Source organism: Myodes glareolus, chromosome 2 (assembly GCF_982192425.1).
Source record: "Myodes glareolus chromosome 2, mMyoGla1.1, whole genome shotgun sequence".
Taxonomy (NCBI): domain Eukaryota; kingdom Metazoa; phylum Chordata; class Mammalia; order Rodentia; family Cricetidae; genus Myodes; species Myodes glareolus.
In genome coordinates this window covers 136,218,284-136,233,705 of record NC_142027.1, presented here as the reverse complement: position 1 = coordinate 136,233,705, position 15,422 = coordinate 136,218,284, and positions in this window count along the sequence as shown.

The following is a 15,422-nucleotide window of genomic DNA, read 5'->3' as shown; positions in this document are numbered from 1 at the left end:
TCCTCGAGCCTGCAGCTAGGACGCAGCAGAGGAGACCGTGAACTTGCCCAGAGTCTGAATCAGCTGCTGTCAATCAGACTGCCTGCTTGGTGAGTGTAGGAGCATCTCCAGAGTCCCTAGCCTCATTTTGTGAATAAGAAACCTGAAATGGGGACTGGAGAGATGGATCAGTGGTTAAGAGCATTGGCTGCTCTTCTACAAGACCAGGTTTGATTCTCAGCAGCCACATGGCAGCTCCCAGCCGGCTGTAACTCCGGTTCCAGGGCATCTGACATGCTGTCCCAGCCTCCGCGGCACAGGCCCAGGCCTTGTGCACAGACACACAGAGACCAGACACCCTGTGCTAGGTTAGTGTTACCATTGTGATGATGAAACACCGTGACCAAAGACACCGTGACCAAAGACACGTGGGAGGAAGGTGTATTCAGCTTACACCTCCACATCACTGTTCATCACTGAAGGAAGTCAGGACAGGGACTCAAGCAGGGCAGGAGCCTGGAGGCAGGAGCTGATACAGAGGCCATGGAGGGTGCTGCTCACTGGCTTGTTCCTTGTGGCTTGCCCACCCTGCTTTCTTACAGAACCCAGGAGCACCAGCCCAGGGATGACCCCACCCATGATGGGCTGGGCCCTCCTGTATCAACTATTAGTTAAGAAAATGCCCTACAGGGTTGTGTACAGGCTGATCTTATTGGAGACATTTTCTTAATAGGGGCTCCCTCCACTCAGATGACTCCAGCTTGGGTCAAGTTGACATTATCTAGCACAGAACCATATACACAAAATTAAAAATAAATGTGAAGAAAGAGGAGGGGGAGGAAGAGAAGAAACTGAGAATGGGGTGGGTGGGGAGTGAGGTGTCTCAGCCGCTGATGCCCTGGCCACCAAACCCGGATGCCACACCCCCAACCCACGTGGCAGAAGGAGAGAACCTATTCCTGCCAGTTTTCCTCGGACCTCCACAGCTTGTGGTGACACCCACGCAGTACAAAAAAGAAAAGAGAAGAAAAGAAGTTCTTTAAAGTCGAAGGCCTACAAACTGTCCCAGCATGCAGGAAAGAATATTGTTATTATAAACGGGTGTAGGAGCTAAGAAGGATTTTCTTGTGACTTCTACTCAGGGCTGGTACCAAAGTAAAGCTCATATCTGTTAGAGAAGTCAAAGGGACCCCCAAAACTCAGGGACCAAGGCACATTATTTAGTACAGTGTTCAAGTCTTGGTTTTGAACCCCGTGCCTCACCTCTGCTAACCAAGCAGCCAGAACTAACCCGATGGGTGGCTTATTTTGAGACAGGGTCTCACTATGTAGCCCAGGCTGGTCCAAAACTCACTATCTAGTCCAAACTGACTTAAAACTCACTATGTAGACTAGGCTGGCCTAAAATTCACTCTGTAGGCCAAGTTGGCCTTGAACTCACAGAGATTCACCTGCCTTTGCTTCCCAAGTACTGGGATTAATAGAATGTCTCTCTCTCTCTCTCTCTCTCTCTCTCTCTCTCTCTCTCTCTCTCTCTCTCTCTTTCTCTCTCATACACACATCCCCCATGGACAGCATGAGGAGCAGTTAGAGATGTGTCTCAGCCGATGCTGTCCAAGCTAACACACACTAGCCCTGAGATTAAAGGCCTGTGCTACCACCACCCGGCTAAGCCCAGAGTTTGTGATCCTAGCAAACAGTCACCAGGAGGCAGAGCCAGGAGAATCAGGAGTTGGAGGCTATTCTGTGGATACATAGCAAGTTCTAGGCCAACCTGGGGTAAGAGACACTATCTGCCCCACCCCAAAGCAAAAGACCAGTTCTCACTTTGCACACGACTTACCACAAGTCCTGTCTCCATTTCGTTTTTATTATTGGATTATTGCTTTAAATTCTTAAAAATAGTGTGGTGGTGGGTTATTATTATTGTTGTTGTTGTTATTATTATTATTATTACTTTTTTTTGTAGTTCTGGGTCGGGGTGAAACCCTGGCCTCCCTCAAGCTACGCTAGCACTCTACCCTTGAGCCACATCCCAAGTCGGTGAAACGTGGTTTACATTGTCACAGAGATGTTGGGTCTGTCCTTAATTTTTCGCTTTGGACTTTGCAGCTTCAGTCCTTTGAACTGCCTGTCCTCTCGCGCTCCTCCGCGATAGGCGCCCTCTGGGAGGCTTTGCGGGGGACTTGGGGTTCAGCCTCACTCACATGGGAGGTACTGTCCTACCAAGCACACACAGCGGCTCGGCTCAGAGAGGTTGAGAGCATCCGTGAAGATCACACAGCCAGGGGGCGAGAACAAGCCCCTGGGCAGGAAGTAGAGAGAAACACCGAGATTCCCCAGCCGGGAACCACGCAAGCTGGAGCAGGAGACTGCCCAGTTAGGGGCGACCTCTAATTCCTGGAGGACATAGTTCCCAGCCTGGTTTCCTAAGAAACGTCGGGGTGACTCGGGGCGCACGGGAGGGGAGCGCGCTGCTAGCAGAGAAGCCGCAGTAATGAGCGGAATTGGGTTTAATGGGGTTCGCACGGATAGAGCAGAAATCAAATTAGGGCCTAATTGGCAGGCGCGAGGCAGAGTGTGGCGGTGCCTCTGGGGACCTAAAGGACCTGGGGGCGCCCCGCCCCACGAGGGACTCCAGGCCTGGGAAAGCGGATGACCTTGATCCGCTCCAGAGCGCAGCTTAACTCGCTTTCTGGGTTGGTTTTGGAGAAGAAAAGGACGAAGACCCAGAGCAAAGAAGGGATGAGGACCAGCGGCCGCAGAGTGATGGTGTCCCTGTTGCAGCAGGCCCGCAGAGCCCCGGCGCCGCACCTGTCCCTGCCCTTGCCTGGGAAGCTCAGAGAGGTTGCTCGGTTAACCCAGGGTCTCTCGGCAGCATCGCGGAGCTGAAAAGCTTCAGCCAACCCGGCTACTTTGAGTTTCTGCCACAAAATCTGCGTCTCCTGTTTGCTTTTCTCCCCCGTTTTTAAGGTGCGTTAAGCTTCCCCTGAGACACAAGCTTATAGTTTAAGCTTGAGACGCGGGGCCTTTGAGGGTTTTTTCAAGCAGAGTTTTGCTCCGGAACAGCACTTGATCAATCGTCTTTCTGCTTCCTCTGGGACTTGTCCGGAGAGGGACGTTCAAAAGGAAGAGAGGTCCCCCTGCATCCACCGGTGTGCTGAGAGGCTTAGGCGTGGGTAACTTTGGGAGGCTATTTAATGCATCGCTCCCTTCCCCATCTCATGTGGTGTGGGCCTCCTCGGATCTGTTCTTCGAGGCAGCCTGTGTGGTGTGTGTGTGTGTGTGTGTGTGTGTGTGTACACGCGCGCACCCGCGCGCATACAGCAGAGCACACCTCGGGCATCAGAGGTCAACTTTGTTTTTGAGGTGGGGGCGTCTCCTGCTGGCCTGGAACTCCCCAATTCCACTAGACTGACTGGTCATGGAGTACCAGTCTGTCCCCATCCGGCCCCCAGCTCTAAAATTACAAAGCAATTGCCATGCACCTGGGTCTCTCTCTCTGTCTCTCTCTCTCTGTGTCTCTCTCTGTGTGTCTCTGTCTCTGTCTCTGTCTCTGTCTCTGTCTCTGTCTCTCTCTTTATTTTTGTTTTTTCGAGATAGGGTTTCTCCGAGATAGGGTTTCTCTGTGGTTTTGGAGCCTGCCCTGGAACTAGCTCTTGTAGACCAAGCTTGCATCAAACTCACAGAGATCCACCTGCCTCTGCCTCCCGAGTGCTGGGATTAAAGGCGTGTGCCACCACTTCCTGGCTGCACCTGGTGGGTCTCTTAATGGAGATCCTTAAGAGAAAGGCCAGGACCTTCAGTTCAAGCTCTGAATCTCCTGATGGATGCACCGCCAACAGGTTGCTCACCAAGCCAGCTCTCTGTGGGAGCCATTTTTATTTGCCTGTCAAGGCTCAGAGAGGCACAGGGACTTCTCCAAGGTCACACAGCGAAGCCTGGTTGGACTGGCATTCAAACCTGGGTGGCATTTGCTAATCAACAATGGTACCGTCTGCCGCTAGGGCTCCAGGATGAATGTGGCAGGCCCTCCCAGGAGATATCCTGACTCCATCTGTGCTACAGAACTTTGCCATCTTTGGGGCACCGTGCAGAAACCTGGGTGTGCGGTACTGATCACGCCATGCCTGGCCAGCCTTCAGTGGAATCAGACACTTCTCGGTGGCAGCTGACTGAGAACATTGCAGAATGGTGTTTTCCATAACGTGTCTCGGAGCGGAGGGAGCCAGGGTAGGCAGCAGCATCGCTCCGCCAGCCTGAGTTCCTGCCAACTTCTCCCTCAGCCATGAACTGTGACCTGGAAGTGTAAGTCAAGTGCTTTCCTCCCGCAAGCTGCTTTTCGGGTCACAGTGCTTATCACAACAGAAAACAAACTCGAATGATCTGAGCGAGCCTGGGACTGGATAGAGTGAAACTTGATTCTCTGATACAGGACCTTCCAGAGTCTTTAGCACACGACTGTCCAAGAGTGCCGGTGGCAAGCAGTGCTCTCCAGACACGTGTAGTCGTGCAAGCTGCTCCCTTAGAGCGTGGTGCACATCTGGGAAGCATGCCCTAGAGTGTTCCAGACCTCTGGCCCAGGTTTACCAGCTACTGCAGTCTCTGGTTGGGCGGGACATTGGACGGCCCCACTCACACAGGGAGTTGTTCACCGAACGAGGAGCGGCCAGCCTTCTGCCTCCCCAGAGCCTCGCTGACGCATGCTTGTCCCCATCTTGCAGCCTCTTCAAGCAGGTGCACATTTGTCCCCAGAGCACAGGGACCTCAGTGAGTGAGAAGGGTGTGCTGAGCGCTCAGCCCGGATGGGGTCCGCTGGGGTTGCAGCCATCACTGAGAGGAGACCTGTAACCTCTGCCCCCTTGGACTCACAGCCTGGCTACAGGAATAACAAACCCGCGTCCATCTTGACATGTGGCAGCTCTGCTTGGCGCGTCGGCAGCAAAGGCCAACTATGAAGGTTCTGGAAGTGTAGTCCCAAAGACCTTCAGTTCCTGGCTTCACCCATCATCAGTTACAGGATTGGAGCCCTTGGGTGTTTTGATACCCACAAACCCTGTGACACTCCTCCCTTTTAAGGCAGGGTTCTCGCCTCTCCCCTTAAGGATGGCAGGGCTTGGTGACCCATTTCTAGGGAAGGGATGTGGCCGAGGCATAGCAAGACGTCCAGTGCTGGGTCCCTCCGTACACCATGGCCTTCTGCCAGCTCTTCTGGGTCATTCATACTGGAGAAGCCAGCAGCCACACGACAGGCACAATTAGCCATTCCAGGGAAGATCTATGTGAAGAGGAACCAGCCGCCGGCCCCCATCACTGGACCCATGAAAGGATGGATGTTTTTTGCTTGTCTGTTTGTCAGCCTGACACAAGCTGAATTATCTGGGAAGATGAACTTTGACTGAGAAAATGCCTTCATCAGCTCACTCGTAGGCATGTCTGTAGGGTATTTCTTAATTCGTGACTGGTGGAGAAGGGCCCAGACCATTGTGAGTTCTATAAGAAAGCAGGTTGAGCAAGCCATGATGAGCAAGCCAGGAAGCAGCACCCCTCCATGGCCTCTGCATCAGCTCCTGCCTCCAGGTTCCTGCCCTGCTTGAGTTCCTGCCCTGGCTTCCATTAGTGGTGGATTATGACCTGAGATAAAATCAACCCTTTCCTCCCCGAGCTGCTTTTGGTCATGGTCTTTATCATAGCAGCAGAAGCTAAGAGTCAGAGCCCAGCCCCATGAAGGCTTCCCATCGTGGCCACTGCAGGCCACCTCTTGCCTGTGACTTCTTCAGACACCTGCATGTAACAGGACTCTCTTTGGACTGCCAACTCCCAAATAATGACATGGAGACTTTTTATTAATTATGAAAGCTTGGCCTTATCTTAGGCTTATTTCCAACTAACTCTTAAAACTTCAACTAACCTATATATTTTAGTCTACACTCTGCCACATGACTCGTTACGTCTCCTTAGTACTGTATGTCCGATTTTCTCTGTGTCTGGCTGAGATTCCTCCTGGGTCAGATTCTTGTCCAGGGTTCCAATCTCTATCCTAAAGTCCTGCCTATTCTTTCCTGTCTCGCTATTGGCTGTTCAGCTCTTTACTAAACCAATCAGAAGGCTCCTTAGGCAGATGAGGAAGGACAGAAACACACCTTACAAAAGGATGATCCCAACATCTGAGCTCTTGCCCCTGAACCCAGTGGTTCCAAAGGTTTCTAAGGTTTCAAGCCACTAAACAGGGACTATGTTGTGTAGCTATAGATGGCTGATACAAGCCAGACCCTGGCTGGGTCTTGGTTGATTCATCCTATAGTGGGGATCAAAGGGCCTTGCGAGACTGGAAAGACAGCTGGTGGAGAAGATCTAGCCAGATTCAGTCACAGGGCAGATGCTCAGTCACTATCATGCCCTTCTGTACTCTCTCTCTCCCCTCCTCCTCCTCCTCCTCCCCCCTCCTCTTCCTCCTTCCCTCCTCCTCCTCTCCTCCTCCTCCTCTGTCTCTTTTTCCTGCTCAGGGTAAAACACCCAGGGGTATGAAGGGGCTCCACCATCTCCAGGAAGTCACAGCCAGAGCCTTTGGACAGTGGAAGATCTTCGGGGACCCACCCCAGCCCACTATCCTACGGTGAACTGAGGGCCCTTGTAGAACATTCTCCATCAAATGTCCCAGTCACTCTCAAGCTTCATGCTGTACTCCAGTGACTCTCGTCACTCTGGGCACGAGAGGACTCTCTGCGCATGGCTGTCTGCGTCCTGGGGCTCTTAATAGTCTCGTACTCATGGAGAGGGGCCTCAAGTCTCCTCCAGACCCCTGTAATGAGCGGCACCCACTGACTCTTGCCCTTGCATCTCTGTTTCTCAGTTTGAGAATGGATCCATGATGGACTGCCCGCTGTGGTCAAGGCATCCTGGCCAATAAAAGCTTTAAGAAGAAGTGGGCTGGCTGGGCAGAGTCTGGGACCCCGCACTCATAGCCACAGGCCTGAGTCTTATCTGTCCTTATCTGTCCAGTGGGATCCCAGGACTTGCAGTGCACTACTGAACAGTCATGAGCATCCAGCTAGGGCTTCCTAGGGAAACCCTCGACACTCAGAAGTGTCGTGTAAACATCACTGCGACCTGGGCCCTGCAGTGTGTGTCTGTGCCTCTCTGAAAGAGTGCTTTAAGGGGCTGGAGAGATGGCTCCGTGGTTAAGAGCACTGCCTGCTGTTCCAGAGGTCTTGAGTTCAATTCCCAGCAGCCACGTGGTGGCTCACAACCATCTGTGGTAAGATCTGGGGCCCTCTTTGGGCCTGAAGAACACTGTATACATAATGAATAAATAAATTCTTAAAAAAGACAACCCATTTTTTTTTTTTTAAAAAAAAAAGTGCTTTAACACAGGATGGTCCAGCAGGGCTGACTACCCAGAGTCATGGAGACCCTGGATGCAGATCGTTTCTGAAACCCCAGTGCAAGGAGGCAGCTGAGTTGAGTTTCAAAGCCAAAAATCCATCTCTCGCTGGAGTCTCTTGAAGCTTGTGCCCCAGCCCCAGTAATATTTCCCCATCCCCTTTTTTTTTTCTTCCTGTTAATGGCTTGGGGGTTTCAGCACTGTTTTGCTCAGCCACGCAGGGAAATGTTTAATGAATCCCGTGAATATTCATTAATGCTTTCTGATGGGGGAGGCCCTGCTGCCGGCCAGCAGGTCTCTGAGCGCCAGGGTGGGGGGAGCAGCACACGGCCTGATTGGTGCGATTTGTTTTCCATTCTGGTTGCCCTATTTTCTGAGACCTCAGGGGGCTCACAGGGCCAAGCAGGGAGGCAGAACCATTTCTCTGCTTGGTCCCCCTCGGCTGGCTCAGAAAGGGGTTCTAGGAAGTGGGGCTGTGAGGCAGAAGATGCAGAAGCTGCATCCCCACACCCATGCTCCGCAGCAGGCTCCCTGGGACAACATCACACACACAGAGAGAGACATGCAGGGGAACCCGGGGCAGGCCTGAGACACATGAGACCAGGCACGATGCCCCACCAACAAGAGGATGGACGGTTGAGAATATTCACGCTAACAAATCTCTATACAAAGAATGTTGAGTGACCAGGCGTGTGGGATTAAAATGGGTTTTTTATTCAGTTGAGATACAATTCACGTCATAAGTCATGCTCTAATACGCATGAGCAAGTAGCACCTTTTGATATATTTTCACAAGATTGTACTATCACCCTTGCTATCTAATTCTGGAATATTCCATCCTTGTTGCTCCTCCTTTCTGTCTACACCACAGCTCTGGGGAACCCCTAATCTACCGCCTGTGTATTCAGGGCATTTGTTGTGAATAGAAACAATGGATATTCCTCATTTGTTTGTTTGTTTGGTTGGTTGGTTGGGTTGGTTTTGCTTTTTGGAGACAGAGCTGCTCTATGTAACAGCCCTGTTGTCCTGGAACTCACTCTATAGACCGGCTAGCCTGGCCTTGAACTCACAGAGATCTGCCTGCCTCTATACCAGAATTAAAGGCGCGTGCTGCCGCTGCCACCACCCCCTGGCTCTCAAGGTCCATTTATGTCATAGTTTTATCACTTTGTTCTATTCCATGACAAATAATATTCCACATTTTATGTGTTCTCTCATCCACTCATCCATTGATGGGCACTGGATTTTATTCCCCCATGTTTTGACCCAAAATATAAACCATGGCGACTTCTTCCCTCCTCTTGCTTAGGTCACTTCCTCTTTGGAAAGCCAGACACCTTGCTGTGAGGGTGTTCAAGCCATCCTGTGGAGGGGCACAAACCATGAGGCACTGAGAACTGCACCCCACTCTCGAAAATAACTACGCGGGCGCCATCTTGGGAAAGGGTACTCTGGTCCCATCCAGCTTTGGTAACTGTAGCCCTAACTGGCCTCATGTGGACCCTGAGCTGCAACCTTAAGCTAGGTATCTGGCCCCAGCAGGACTGACTCCTGGAGACATGCGTGAGGAGCTGCTCAGTTTGGAAGTAACTTGCTACATAGGAACGCATCACTTCAGTGGGGGAGGGGATTTGCCATCTCATCGGACAAGCCCCTTCTGGGAGGAGATTCCTAGTTGGTTAGTATCTTCAAAAGCCTGTTTCTTCCTTTCCTCTGTGCTGCCTTCTTGAGTGTGTCAGCTTTTGTCTTCTCTTCATGTTTGCAAAGTGGCTGCCACAGCTCCAGCCGCCACATCTCCGTACTGCCACACTGACAGGAAAAGGAGAAACGCCTGTCCCGCAAGCCTCCCAGTAGACTCTCCCATATGTCTCACAGGTACTGGTGTGTCCCAAATACCTGCCCACACCAGGCTCTCCCTAAGGAAAGGGGGAGCCGATTGGCTTGAACTACTAGAACATACCTCAGAGTCTTGGAGGTGTGTCACTGAGTTCCCCAGAGAATCTGCTGGGATGAGAAAAGCTCTTGGGCTAAAATCACCACTTTTGGCCAGTGTGGGCTGTAATTCCCTGTTGTAGAACGTTGTTTTAACTATTTAAAGATGTGTTACATTTGTTAATGCTGTGTAATATTACTTTAACTATGTGAAGGTGTGGTATATTTGTTTCTGCTGCCTTTGCTAATGATGTAAAGTGGTGTTACATTTATTTGGGCTACATTTGCCTAATTATGTAAAGAAGTGCTGCATTTGTTTCGCCTTGCCTGCCTAAGGCACCTGATTGGTCTAATAAAAAGCTGAACGGCCAGTAGCTAGGCAGGAGAGGGATGGGCAGGGCTGGCAGGCAGAGAGAACAGGTAGAGGAGAAAACTGGGCAAAGGGGAAAAGGAGAAAGAGGAGGAGGAGGGGAAGAAGGAGAAAGAGGAGGAGGAAGAGAAAAAGAAGAAGAAGAAGAAGAAGAAGAAGAAGAAGAAGAAGAAGAGGAGGAGGAGGAGGAGGAGGAGGAGGAGGAGGAGGAGGAGGAGGAGGAGAACAAGGGAGAAAGAGAAGAGCATGTGTGGGACCAGAAGTCAGACAACCACCAGGCAAACAAGCAACATACACAGAAAGAAAGGTAAAAAACTCTGAGGCAAAATATAGATAAAGAGAAACATTAAGATAAGAGTGAAGATAAGTAAGGCTGAACATTCATAACTAATATGTAGTCTCCATGCCATGATCTGAGAGGTGGTTGGTGGCCCCAAAGAAAGCCTGCTAAAACTCCCTGAGCTAATCATGGCTCTAGAGGAGAGAGCAGACAGGATGAGCGTATATAGAGGAGGCTGGATTTACTAGATCGGCTTGCACAAGACGGTCTGGGAAGCCCAACAATGGCCATCTCCCCTGGAAAGACTTAGTAGCCTGTGGCTGTTCAGTTCACGAAGCTAGGTGCTCCCGCAGTCCCGAGTCTGGAAGAGTCCTGTCACGTCCCTACTATCTATCACTCCAGTCCACGTGGAAGGCTGAAGAAACTGGGTTCTGATGGCACCAGCGGATGGTGGCAGCATTGACAGTGGCTGTAGCAGCAACAAGGCAGATGAACTCAGCCAGCAATGCTGGAAGCTACGCAGGCAAAAAGTCTTTTCCTTGGGCTTCCTTATATCTGGGCCACCGGAGACAGGTGCTGCCCGTATTTGGAGTGGCCTTTTCAGTTAGCCTCAGGGAGGAAATCCCTCACGGGCGTGCTCAGAGGCCTCCCTCATGGATGACCCTAGATCTTGTCAAGTTGACAACCGATAGTGACCATGATATTCCTGGTCAGTTCCAGTCTCCTTCCACCTGTCCACCCCCTCTACACCCTCTTCTCTTTCTCAGACAGCTTCTGGGTGATTCTCCTGGCACCTGTGGTCCTGGTAGCTGGTTTTGTGTCTCTGTGACTCAGGATAGAAGAAAAGCCACTCCAGGGAGGGAAGGCTTACTTCGGCTCAGTTTCAGAGGGTTTTAACCCACTGTGAAGGGGAAGGCATGGCAGGGCCTCTTGGATCCTGGTGATGGGCTTACCTGGCAGAGCTGTTAAATTCACAGTTAAGTGGTCAACTGCGCCAGGTCTGCCTCTAGTGACCGACTTGTGCCAACCAGGCCCCACTTCCTGACCATTCTGCAGTCTCCTCAAATAAACCCCCTGCTGTGGTTCTAGCTTCCAATGCATAAGTCTGTGGGGGCATTTTACAAATGGCCCGTTATGTCTGCTTTCTAAGAGATGCAAATTGCGTAAACTCCACCCCTTGGAGCTAAGATAAGTCTCATGCCCTACCCATGGGATGGCATCCATCAAACAAAAGCAGAGACAGGGGTCCACAGACACAGCTAATGAACAGATCACATGCAGGGCGTGCTTGGTGTCAGATGGGACAGAATACAAAATCCTATTCCACTCTGACCTGCTCCCAAGTCACTCTGACCTCGGTGTCATCCCCAGCAGAGCTACATCCCAGGGCTGTGGTGAGGATGGCTCGGAAGAACACGTACCAGGCCCCCTAGCACATAATAACAAGGGCTGCCGCTTGCATGGGACCAGCCACTGGCAGGGTCCTGCCACGTAGCTCTCTCTGTTACACAACTCACTTCATCTTTGCAACCTTGTTGGCTGGATGCTGCCCAGGTCCCTTTGTCCACAACCAAGGCTCAGAGCCCAAGGCCCTGCAGGGAGTGGCTGTGTTAGAGGATCTGATTGTGATAGAGTGCTACCGGGCTTTGGGACATGCTGTATACTGTAGGTGTTTACAGAAGTTGTTCAGGACACAAGCATTGAGTACCTGCTGTGTGCTGGGTGTGTTCACATCTTCTCATCTGAGTGTCCTAGAAGTCTCATGGGAGTTCGGGGGTGGCGTGTGTGTGTGTGTGTGTGTGTGTGTGTGTGTCAGAGAGAGAGAGAGAGAGCACACAAACAGGCTAGAAGGCAATTGTGCAGTTTATCTTGTGTTTTGAAGCAGGGTCTCTCATCAAACCTGGAGCTTCCCCGTTGGGCTGGCTGCTAGTAAGCACCAGGGATTCCCTCTTATTTGCCTCCCGAGTCCTAGAAATGGGTTCTGGGGAACTGAACTTGGATCCTCATGTTTTCAAGACAAGTACTTTACCAACTGAGCCATCTCCCCTGCCATCTTTTTATTGTTGTTGTTTTGTTTTTGTTTTTCTGTGTAGCCCTGGCTGTCTGGAACTCACTCTGTAGACCAGTCTTGCCTCAAACTCAGAAATCTGCCTGCCTCTGCCTTCCAAGTGCTAGGATTAAAGGCTTGCACCACCACACAGCCCTGCTCCCCAGCCGTGTTTAGAGGTGGTTCCATGATGCCTTTGACACCCTGGGGACAGGTTAAGCACAGAGATGCATGCCCAACGGTAGGGCTGACAATCCCACCACCACCACTGTCTCCCAGAATGAGCAGAAGCTTCGCTAACGTTCTGGTCCATAGAATCTCAGCTCCACTTCCTAACTCTGTGACCCTCATTTACTCCCTGAGCCTCGGTTTCCCCACATCTTAAGTAGAGCGGAAATAACATCTCTCCTGGAAACACTGTGTTGTTGGCTTTTGCTTTTGCGCAATTTTAATAACAAGAAAAGCCATTTAAAGCCCGGCTCGCACCTATGACTCCAGCAGACTCTTAATTAATTGTCACCGGATGCCTTCCTGGCTGACATTTATCTCCGATCCCCGTCTTTACAGAAATCATAAATCTGGCCTGATTATCACCTCGTGCACGATTCTTCCCGAGGAGTCACAGTCTTTCACTTTTATCTGTCCTCTAAAATATGATCCAATTTACAAAATCTTTGACTTACAGCTCGGCTGAAAGCCCAGCTGGTGTGGAAAATGATGCGCAGTGCACCGTGAGCCCCTTCAGGGTCGGGATCCTCACAACAGTCAAGGGTCCTGTCCGTGAGTCACTCGAGACTGCGTACAGTTAGGTTGCACATCTAATTTCCAGCCCCTGGGAGGGAGGAGAGCCACCAGAATAATAAGTCGTCAACACGTCCTCCACCGTCACCTCCCTGTCCGTGACCCCCACCCACACCCCCACGAGGGTAGTTTATCAACGGCTGCTCTTCTAGAATTCCCTCAAGGAATCAATCAGTGAACTCCACCCTCAGTTTCCCCAGATGCAAATCCTGCGCAAGCGCGCGCATGCGCGCGCAAGATTCTTTGTCAAGCGGCACCCCCGCCTTGTACAATTCATGACTCGGGAAAGTACCTGGCTCACATTTGTAGACTCCAAGATACCGTGTCTGTCCGTGTCACTCACTGAGAACTCTGCGCCATTCTTGTGTGACCAACAAAAACGGGATGGGGGTGGGGTGAGTCGGGGGCGGGTGGGTGGCAAAGTCCATAAAGTGCTTGACTTGGAAGACAAAGGTTTGCGTTTATTCCTCAGGACCAACGTTTAAAAGACCGTGTGTGGTGCATGGAACCCCAGTTTTAGGAAAGTCGAGGCCGGAGGATCCCTGAGGCTCTGGTAGCCTGTTCAGCTTACCTGATACGGTCCAGGATAATGATAGAGACACTGTCTCAGAGGAGACAGACATTGTTGCAGAGAGTGACACCTACGGTTGTCCTCTGCTGCCAGCATGTGCAAGCACACGCACGTGCACACGCGTGCGCACACACACGTTTTACAAAAGAAATAGACGGCTCACCACACACTCCTTCCTGGAGGCTCCTTTTTAATCCGGCAAGAGACCTCACCACAGGAGCCGCGCCTTTTACACTGTCTTAAACTTGAAGACAGGGTATGCACCTTAGACTGAGTCTTCTGTACACGTGCTTAACTATCTAATAGTCTTTAAGAACTTTTATTACGTTCATTTATTTAGGAAGGAGGGCATGCCATGATACATAAAGTGGTCAGAGGCCAAAGAGGGGATCCTCCTCCTACAGTGTGGACCCAGGATTGAGCACACACATCAGCCTTGGTGGCAAGCACCTTTACCCGCTGAGCCATCTTGCCCGTCCCTGAGCTGTCTTATAGTCTAATGCTATTTGTAATCAAAATTCTCCATAGAACAGGACTAGGAATGAATCAAAAGCAATTAAAGCAGGAAACACTCCAAGGGAAGTGAAATTACAGTCCCTCATAAAACGTTGTGCCGTTATCCTAAGAGCCAAAAGACACATGAACTCAGATGCCCATGGGTGGATAAATGGAGGAATTAAACAGCCCGAAGTCAAACGATGGAATATTACTTGGTCATAACAAAGAGTAAGGTACAGCTGCCTGTTGCCACGTGGATGAACCCCGAGGAGACTGTGCAAGCAAGAGAAACTGGTCAAAACCGACTGTGTTGTGTGATTCCGTCTTCACGGGTTGTGTGTATGTGTGTCTACTTCGGTTTTATTTGTTTGTTTTGGTTTGGTTTGGTTTTTGGTTTTGATGAGACAGGGTCTCACTATTTGCCCCGGCTGTCTCGGAACTCATTGTGTAGACCAGGCTGGCCCACCCCATAGAAATCTGCATGCCTCTGCCTTCCAGGTGCTGGGATCAAAGGTGCGCGTGCCACCACACCCTGCCATTGCGAGGGTTTCAAAAATTATTATAATCATTCACTCTTCTTTTTACAGGGGAGGCAGGGTTTGCGCTCAGACGTGTCAGAAAACAAATGAGGGACAATTTGTGTGAGTGGGTTGTCAGGCTTGGCACAGCCACCTTTACCTTCCAAGTAATCCTGCAGGCCTTGGGTTTTTGTTTATTTGTTAGAGATAGGGCCTTGTGTGGTCCAGGCTAACCTCTAATTTAACAAGTGACTAAGGATGACCTTGAACTTCTGACACACGGCTTGACTTTCTCCGACCTGCGCAATACTTTTAACCTGTGCACGCTGCATCAGGAGCCCCACGCTCCTCTAACCAGGTTGCTGCTCTCAATAGGTCTAATGCAGCTTCCTTCCTCCTTCCTGGGGGACTCACCACGTCAACCCACCAACTGCTGATTGCCTCACATCTTCCTCTCCTTGGCTCCGTGCTCTATCTCTACCCACACATCGACCTTGGGCAGCTTTCTCACTGTCCACCCCATACTTCTCCCCAAGAGCTAGAGTGCTGGGCTGAAGATACCAGCCTGTCCCTAATTAGAGGCCCCTGTGTTCCATGGCACCAGCCTGTCCCTGCTTAGAGACTCTGTGTTCTAGGATGCTCCAAGCTGCAGCCCCAGCAATGAGGGTGAACCCCCACCTTGTCTTTTTTTTTTATTTATTTATTATGTATATGTAGAGTTCTGGGCACCAGATCTCATTATAGATGAGATGGAAGTTGTGAGCCATCATGTGGTTGCTGGGAATTGAACTCAGGACCTCTGGAGCAGCAGTCGGTTCCTAACCTCTGAGCCATCTCTCCAGTCCCCCACCTTGTCTTACAGGCTGGGTGATGACCAAAGGAGACAGACCATGAAACACAGATCCCCAGTCAGGGCGAGGCTGGGTGTTAGGTTTGTGCTACCTCATTCCCAATTCCAGGCTGTCCCTCTGATGTCTTTGCTGGCCACAAGGCTCCAGTGTGGCTGGGAGCTGTCAGTAAGGTGTTCGCCATTCTAGCCTGA